Source organism: Dryobates pubescens, chromosome 9 (assembly GCF_014839835.1).
Source record: "Dryobates pubescens isolate bDryPub1 chromosome 9, bDryPub1.pri, whole genome shotgun sequence".
Taxonomy (NCBI): domain Eukaryota; kingdom Metazoa; phylum Chordata; class Aves; order Piciformes; family Picidae; genus Dryobates; species Dryobates pubescens.
The window spans coordinates 34,734,604-34,743,883 of record NC_071620.1 but is presented as its reverse complement, the minus strand read 5'-3'; the positions used below and the strand labels follow the sequence as shown (position 1 = coordinate 34,743,883).

The window sequence follows — 9,280 nt, the reverse complement described above, 5'->3', positions numbered from 1 at the left end:
GTAAGAAAGTAAAAAGACAGAGTAGGAACAGAGGTGAACAGGGTGTGGGATTGATGGAGGAGGGAGATGGGTAGAGTCAGTGGCCCAAATGAAAGTCGAGATGGATATATTTAGAGGTTGACTAGTAGTGGGTGGCAAGCCTGGTAGCAAGGAGAGCGTGAGTTGTCACAATTGCTTTACTTGTTGGTTTTGGAGGAGCTGGTTGTAGTAAATACTGTGTGCACACGTGAGGTGAGCCATGGGGGATTCCAAAGTCAAAAGAGTGACTAAACACATCACTCTGTAACAGAAACTGTCATCTTCTTCCATGTCCTTTACATGTGCTTGGTGTGTCTGAGCCCATTAGTTGTTTTCTCCATTATAATTTCGGTCCTTGTTCTGTATTTTGCTCATATGCTCAATGCTTGTTGGGTGTTCTTGGGGTTTGTTATCACTTTGCTATCTGAAGCTTTTGCCTTCTTGCCAGTTGCTCTGCACAATAAATTAGAAGGCTTTGTTCTTGCTATTAGGGTCCCACCATGTTCTACAAGCCCAAATCCCTGCTGGTCGCAGACCTTTCGCTGCACGCTCCTGCTGTTGTGCCTTATGTGTATACGGTGCCTTTCCAGCCTCCTGCTCCCTAGAGAAAGGGATTCTTTTCATGGAGCTGTCCAAGAAGTGAGCTAACTTTGATAATAAAGTAAATTTGATAGAATCCTGATAATATGTATGTGCTCAAACTTAGTGACTGGCTAGCTGCTAATTTGCCTCTTCCTGGCTCATTTAATAGCATCATAGAATGCTTGTTACTTTATATTACTGTGTAACAATTAAGATTAATAAAATTTTTCCAGGTGAGATAGGTGGCAGCAAGTTTCAGCTGTGCCCCATGATAAATCCTTTACTTATGCCCCCAAAAACAGACAGCTGTAGGGAGCAGAGGAGTTCTTCATTTTTGCAAGACAGCTTAGATCCAGATTGTTTCACTGATGCAGTTATAAGTCATAAGAGTCGATGACAGAGTTGTCAGTGTAATTATTTGTGGCTTACTGCAGTTATTTCCTTCAGCAGCACCCCTGGCTCACCATCTAGAGATGACAGCTGAGGGCTGTCTATACCTCCCTAACTTGCAAAACTTGGGCAGTCCTTCACAGTCTGTTTCCATGTAGTTTGGTTGGAAGTTTCTGGAAAAGATGTGATGTGTTGTGGCCTTTTGTTCAGTTCTTCTTCCTTAACCTAGAACAAAACCAGCAATGCTTTTAATGAGAGATGGAAGTAGATTTGTGTCAAACACATGCAATAGTTTTCTCTCTTTCTACCCAAATGTGATCAGAATGTTACTCAATTTATTCTGGTGGAAGAAGCATCCTTTTCTCTAAGGGGTGGGGGGGAAACTGCTCCAGAAGTTTCCTCTCTTATGCATATTTTTAGAGTACTCTTCCAGGCTTTCAGCAAAAATAAACCTGGACTTCAAACATCCATGAGATGAATATAGAACCCGCTGCTCTGCCATTAATCAAGGTTTGGTAGTAGGTTGTACATCAACTCTCTGCATCAACTTGATTTAAAAAGAGTAGGGAAATTTAGGTGATAAAGCAAATGCTGCCAAAATACACAGCAGAATTAGATGACCTATTTTCTTGCATCAGCAGAAGTCTTCGTGTCCTTCACTGTAGAAAATCACCCACTTCCTCATTTCCAAACTGATTTCCCTCCCTCCCCAGCTTAGCTAGTAGTTTCTTCAGAGTCATTTCCAGGTCATCTCTCTGTAGAGACAAAAGCTTTCAGCAGCATGTATTTGGATGTTGGGGTGATGTTTTGCTGCCTGCCTTCTGCTGCTTCTTTTTTAGTTTGTGGAGATGATGGACTCTGATGCCATTGAAAGCCTAGAAATAACAGTGTGCTCATAACCTCAGTGCTCATTCATGAATGTGGTCTGCAGTGAGAATTCCCCTTTTCTGCTGAGTGATGTCTGTGAAGCTTGCAGTGTTGCTGTACATCCAGCAGATGTGGGGATTTGATAATGAGGCCCTAAATTCTTAGAGAAGTTACTGTATTACTGCTGAAGAGATTTAAGAATGGTTTTGTTAGAGCTTTGTAATTATGATACTGCTGATCTCTGCTGCATACAAATGAGCAGTCCAATCCTAGAGCTTCCACAATCCTAGAGTGCTCACTTCTGGAAAGATGTCATGATTATTTGATGGGCTGAATTATTCTGTTTTCTGTATGATAAGCAGTTTTAGCTGTGTTAAATCCACACCAAAGGCCTAGGGTTGAAATAATCACTATCTGGTTACAAGTTTCCTGAGCTATCTGCTCCCCAGACTTTTATTGCCATAAATAACTCAACAAATCAGGCCTCACTGCCAGAAGTGTTAAGTGCTGCAAATAGTATAGGAGATGACTCATGTAGTGAGATGAAGGTGGAGCATGAATCAGTAGGAAGGAAACTGATGTACAAAGGAGACGTTTTGAATGCAGATGACACACACACACACACAAATCCGAACAAAGCAATGTTCAATCATCATAAAAATGAAGGAAAAGACTTCTTCAAAAGGAAAAAAGAAACTCTTCTATCTAATGTCAAAGGCCATTCTAGAGAAAGCCCGGAGAGGGAAGGTGTTGCATACTGAGCATGTTATTCCTTAACAAAGATAAACTGAGAATTGCATAGGAAGAGATGAATGGAAATTCTTCCCAATATGTCCAAACTAAACAGAGCAAACAGGTTGCTTTCCAGGTTGTTCTATATCTCTATAAGCTGAGATAAAAACCCCTCAAGTTTGAGCTAAACAGTTTTGGGAGATCAAGAATCCTCATAGCTTCAGCAAACCCACACTGAAAACTAGTAGCAATGGAAATGCTAAAATAATAACCTGTGCACATCCCTTGTACAGAATTAACTCATGGTAAGGGGATAAAATTCCTGTAGACCATTCAATTTGAAACTGCAGCTTTTGGTCCTCTTGCTGACCTTCTAGCTCACACCCATAGGAGTGTCTTTAAAGATAGATATAGAAAAAAGGTACCTGATAAATGATGTCTTGCAGCTGCTGGCACACAAATGACTTGCGTGTCCAGTGCTGCCTACAGGTCAAGTCCTGCCACTTCTTGGAAGTAGAAGCTTAGAGTAACTCTTCAGACATGAGATCATATTTGATACGATCTATGATTCTTTGGACTTCAGGAAAAGGCTCTTCACTGTGTGGGTAGTCAGTCATTGGAACATGGTTGCCAGGGAAGTGGTCCTGACACCAAGCCTGTCAGAGTTTGAGAGCGTACCTGGATGATGTTCTTAGTCATGTGGTTTAATTTTAGGTAGTCCTATGAGGAGCAGAGAGTTGAACTCAAGGATCCTTATGGGTCCCTTCCAGCTTGGGATATTCTATGATTCTGTACAATCTTTTTGAAGCACTGGAGGGAAAATTAGCAGTTACTTCTGGTCTTTATCCCTCTCCTTAAATGCTGAGAAGTAATCATGCAAAGAAGCCTTGATACTGGTATCTTAGGCGGAATGTCTTGGGTTTATTATGCTAGACTCATAACATGCTGGTCTCAAAAGCACTTCTCTTTTAGAGCAGTAACACTTAGAAACAGGTATCACAAGGCATCCTAATCTGTACTGTTTGGAGTTCCTTTTTTGAATGTCCTTCACTTTATACTTAACAGACTGAAGGCTTCTAGACATATTTTCATGGCGCTGGCAGTGGCAGGATACCTGAAGACCGGTAGTGTTGCCAAGGCTTAAGGGGTTGCAGATACTGATATGGAGCAAAACTGTGCACAGGAAGGGAAAATCTTGCAGGGTTATCTCTGTCTCTAATATAGTCTCAAACCTGGTTGTACTGATTTGTCATAATGCTATGAGGATAGTGAGTATTTCTTTGCAGAACTGGACTGAATGAACTTCAGTCCATTCCTGGGCTGAAATCCAGCATGAAGCTATTCGTGCTTATTCCTGGTCAATGCCAGAATTTCGGATGTGAATCTGCCCGTGTGCTAATGCTCAAAATCCAGAGGCGCATGTTGTAATTTGTAATATGTCTGGGTGGTAGACCTTTTCCACTGTGTCTGTGAACAGTGCATTTAGTCCCTTTACTCTCAGGTCATCTGCTGGATTTGAGCTCTAATGGCATAAATTACTCTTACAGCAGGTAGCGTGGGCCAAATTTTCTCTTGCTATTAAGGAAGCTCTAATAGTTAACAGCTAGTGGAAGATTTATGTTTTCACTTGTAGGTTACCCAGCAGTGGGTCCAACTCAGATGTACAATCGCACTTGGAAAAGTTGGCTTTGTTAGTGAAAAGCTTTATTTAAAAAACCTGTACTGATTTTAAGACCAAAAAACCCCAAGCATGTGCCTTCCTCCTGTTGGGAGGGTAGAAAGCCTCTCAGGAGAAATAGCACAGACTGAGATTCTGTCAATAAGAGTGTGTGTAAATTAATACCAGACAGCTTTTAATACAGGAGGGGGAAATTAAAAAAAAACAACCAAAAAAAGCCCCAGACACTCACATATCTTATGAAAGAGAAAAATACAAAACCCTGCCTGCAGTATGTTACCTAAATTTAGCCACAGAGGGGATAATCCTCTCAGATACTCAGAAATCTGTCTGAGGAAAGAGAAGGTGATTGAGAAGCTGCACTCAGCTACACCTCAGTCCCATTTTCCAAAATGCTGCCAAAGGAAAACGTTAGGCAGCACCAGTGATCAGTCTGTAAGGTGACATTCCCTTTTTTTAACCCTTCTTATGGAAGTTTCTGTTTGATCTTCAATAATGTAAGTGGCTGGGGTTAGAGATGTGTGAATGGCTTGTATTGAATGACAAAGCTACCTCAGAATCGTCCTTGGTTTGAGCTTGTATTATTCCTGTGTTCAAGCAGTGTTGGGATGGTGCTTTGCACAGTCCCTATCCATAAATGTGTTAGACTCCCTGCAGACCTTCTCCCTCCTGATGTCTGTGCTCAAAACCCTATCTGGAAGAAGCATCTGATCTTTAATATGATGCTTGACAAGAAAAGAATAATGCTGAGCCAAAGTATATACTTCATGTTAGCACTTGGAATGAAAAGAAAGTGGGCACTAGTTTCTTAGTCAAATACCAAATCTATAAGTTTTTTTCCAATCTATTTTGTAATAATTTCTTAGTCTGAGATCACATGTCAATTGTAGATTTCTCAGATGTGAATGTTTAGGATATCTGAGGTTGTAAGTGTAATTGTAAGCCCTGCCAGCAGTATTTCTTCCCAGTTTTGTGGCCTTAAGAAACAAGCTTGTGGCAGGTAACTTTCAGTGAGTTTTTCAAAGAGCAAGTTCCTAGTGTTGTCGCTGTCTTATTTGTACCCATTTGAAGTAAGCCCAGAAGCTATGAACAACTGAAACCTACTGCTTTCTGCTGTACTAACATTCCCATAATACAGTCCTCTGATCTTTAACAACTTGCTTCTAAAGCTAGGGAATATATGCTTGGATGCTTTGCATGGGTGCACACTTTATCTTGGAGTGCTCATGTTGGTGTCAGAGCTGTAGCAGGGGTCCTGTCTCACATAATGACACCTACCTTGTTTTCATACCTTTCTTCAGTCCTGGCAGTGGTGCTTTGGCTCTTGAGTATTCCCTGCACCCCCAGTTCCTCAAGAATGTCTGATGATTTTTGCCTCCCTGTTTCTTGTAAGGGCCATGATTTACTGATGAACTTGCTGGTGAGCAGTGCGTCTTCAAAAGATGAAAACCTTTAAACTTAATACTTGTGAAGCACTTGGCATTCAAACCAAACTTTGTGATGTATTTCCAATGCCAGAGTTTTTATTTCAGAGGTTACACACTGAGAACGTCCAGTGGAGAAGGCCTGCTCAAGGCTCTCTTCTTTGCGGTAAGCTTTCAGTTGCTTTAAAAGCAGTACCAGAACAAGAGGACACAGTCTCAGGCTGCACCAGGGGAGGTTCAGGCTAGATGTTAGAAAAAAGTTCTATACAGAAAGAGTGATTGCCCATTGGAATGGGCTGCCTGGGGAGGTGGTGGAGTCGCCATCACTGGAGGTTTTTAGGAGAAGACTTGATGGGGTGCTTGGTGCCGTGGGTTAGTTGTTTGGGCGGTGTTGGATTGGTTGATGGGTTGGACGCGATGATCTTGAAGGTCTCTTCCAACCTGGTTTATTCTATGTATGTATTCTATTCTAAAAACAGTACAGACCCCTAGTTCAGTTTCTCGCTGTAGTCAGTTACACCCAGAGGGGCACGTTCAGGAAAGCACGGACGCACGTGCCGAAGGCTTGTGACCCCAATTTTTGAGCGTGTTCCCAAAAAGAGTCCATAGGGAGCTCTTTACATTTCAAGTTCTCAACAGTTCTGTGATCTGGTCAGAGAAAGCCAGGCTGGGATGGAATAGTACAAGCCTACTGATGGGCTGTGTTGTAAAGATCACTGTGTTCTTCTGTTAAATGAACTCGAACATTCATATGCTTTCGTGGTCTGCGGTTTTTGTTGTAGCAGCATTGCTAAATTTGAGTCTGATCATAAGCATTCCAACACTTAATGATACATTTCTAAATGGCAATTAAGAATAAAAAAACATTCTTTTGATAACCCTTCTGAGTGGCTGTTCAGTTTCCACATATTAGACATGAATAAACAACGAACAACTTCATTGCCAAGACGCATCAGGTTTTTCAACTCTCAGTTGACAGTTTTACCATCTGCCCAACCTCTATTGGCAACAGCAAGAGCTTTTTTATGAAGAATGCTTGGACCAAATCAAAATCACAGTTATTTGACATCTGCCAGTCTTTATAAACAGTGGGTATGACAATGTTGGCTTATTTTTCAGTTGTAAAACAAAAATGCAGACCATCTATCACCTTGGAGAAGCTGACTCCATACCTTTCCCAAAATAAGTGAACTAGTCAGTGACCCAATAAGCACTGGGGTTCAGCTGTCAGTCAGAACATGCAAATGTCAGAAGCCAGTATGTAGCAAAACATAGCTTGGCAAAAAAAAAACAACAGGATGAGTGGGCAATGTCGACAAGTGATGTGAATTTGTATTGGGTTTACTAATCTATTCATTCAGGAGAAAAATGTAGTTGAAACATCTTGCTATGACATGAGGATTGTGTTTGTCTTGAAACAGAAGACTGAGGTCTCTTCCAACCCTTATCATTCTGTGATTTTGAAAACTTTCTGTTTAGAAATTTCTGTTTGGCAAGTGGGAGGAAAAGGAGCTTGAAATCAAATGAAAATCAATTTCAGAGCAAGCAAATAATTCTGTTCAATCTGGAATGAAATCCTTTCAATGTGTCCTTCTGTAGCCTTGGGAGCTAAGTCCTCTTAATGAACAGCAAACATCAATAATGATTTTTGTGTTCAGTTTGGAATATTTTATTACAACCCTTGTTTATTACAAAGAGTAAACAACCACTGCAGATTTTCAATTTAGTGTGTTTGTGAACTGTAAGCTGTTGGTGGCACTTGAGAAATACAAGAGTTAAACTACAAAATTAGGTGGTTTAAGTGTGCTGAAGATGTTGCTGCTTTTCCATTAGCAACTCTTACTACAGCAGTATCCTAAGATGACAGAGCAGTTAGGGTTTAAGTGTTTACTTGTACTTAAAAAATTCTTAGCCAACCTTTGCTTCGTTGTGACCATTTCTGGAGGTTTTTATAGTTTCCTCTATATGATAACAGGCCATGCTACCTTTTGGTGGCAAACTTCAGGAATAACATGGTATTTCCTTATTGTCCCTACCAGACTGTATTGACCCTTCTGTTGTGAAAACCAGCTCATGATAACAGCAGACTGACGGCCCTCATGTGGGCAGTGCATCTTTGCAGTGTGCTGCAGACCCAGTTAGTGAGGGCTGACCCTGGGGCCAAGGCATTATGGCGTTCTCTTGGTCTGTTCCAGGAATCTGCCAAGAAAAGTAGATCTATTCTGCTGCCTGTTCTGGTTGTGAGGGTTGAGTCATACTGCAGAACATAGCCATCAGCTGGGAAATGCTTTCTGCTATTATTACATGGTTCTAACCCAGTGCTAGGAGCTTGGTCCTCGTGGTGTCACAGCTTGAACATATCTGTGTACAGAAGCTGGCTGCAGCAATAGATCACAAGATAACTTTCTCATATGTCTCCATTTGTGGAGCTGGTATGAACTTCAGTTACTGTTTACCTGCACTTTGTGCATTGCTGCTTTTCTGAAATGTGAATCTTCCTCAGGGAAGTCTCCCTCACTGGCCTTATCTTTAAGCTTAGCTCCATCCTTTGAAATGCCCCTTGTCCACGTTGTCCCATCCAGTGAGGTGACAGCCTCTGTTCCAGCAATGCTTTCATTTTTATTCTACAAGATAATGAAGAAATAAGTGAGAAAAGCTCATTCAGCTTCTAAACATTTAAGGGGCTGTCTAGAATAGTCCCATGGGATTGGCAGGTTCTGAGTGGAGTGGGAGACAGAGGTGTTCCTGATACTTATTCCATGTTCTGTCACAGGTAGATGTTGATGATGAGGATAGATTTCCCAGAGCATTTTGGAAAGGAAGCAATGACTGTAAGCATCATTGTGTCCATGATCCACATGACTATACTGGAATATTGTTTTGGTATTTTCAGTGGCTTCTGTGTGTGGATCACCGGTTAGAAATTTAACACAGTTTTAAAGCAGCATTTGTTAAGGTGGTAACCTGTGGACCTTCTAAACAACAGCTCTGAACCTCCAAATAAAGCAGAACTAGAGCCCAGATGTATTCTAGTCTCTGTGTTGTTTGGGCTTGAAGCAACTCAACTCTGCAAACTTCACAGAGTGGCTCTGCACATCTATCCCAGAATATCTGTATACAAGTCCCCTGCCTCTTAAGAGCTTTTTGAGGCAAAACCCACCTTGCTGTAGTGTTGTAATTCTTCACTGGTGTGGGAGACAAGTGCCTCTAATTGTATCTTTAATGAGGCAAGTGGGAACAAACTATGAAAAGCAACTTTTCAAGTGCTGTAAAATCAGATCGTGCATGTGGCCACATCCCTGTAGTGTAAGAGTTGTGTTAAGCTGAGTGAGCCTGTCTCTTAAGGAGCTCCCTGACAGAGTTAGAACTGCTGTTAACATCAGCAAATTCATTCATCTCTATGCATGTGTCCTTCTATGCTCAATTGCTAAGGCACCTCCTAATGTACTTTATACAGAGTCTGCTGAGAAGTCACTACCTGGCTTTTGGCTTCCTGGTTGTTCTGTAGTTCCTTGGAGGACACCTGTGTGACACCAACCCTCTTAGAAATATTGTAGTCCATGGTGAAATTGTGACCATCTGCTTCTCC

At 41.5% G+C, this 9,280-nt stretch overlaps 1 pseudogene; it reads right to left on the bottom strand.

The window, feature by feature from the left end:
• Positions 1-946: 946 nt before the first annotated feature.
• On the bottom strand, positions 947-9,253 carry LOC104298070 (uncharacterized; annotated as a pseudogene).
• Positions 9,254-9,280: the final 27 nt, after the last annotated feature.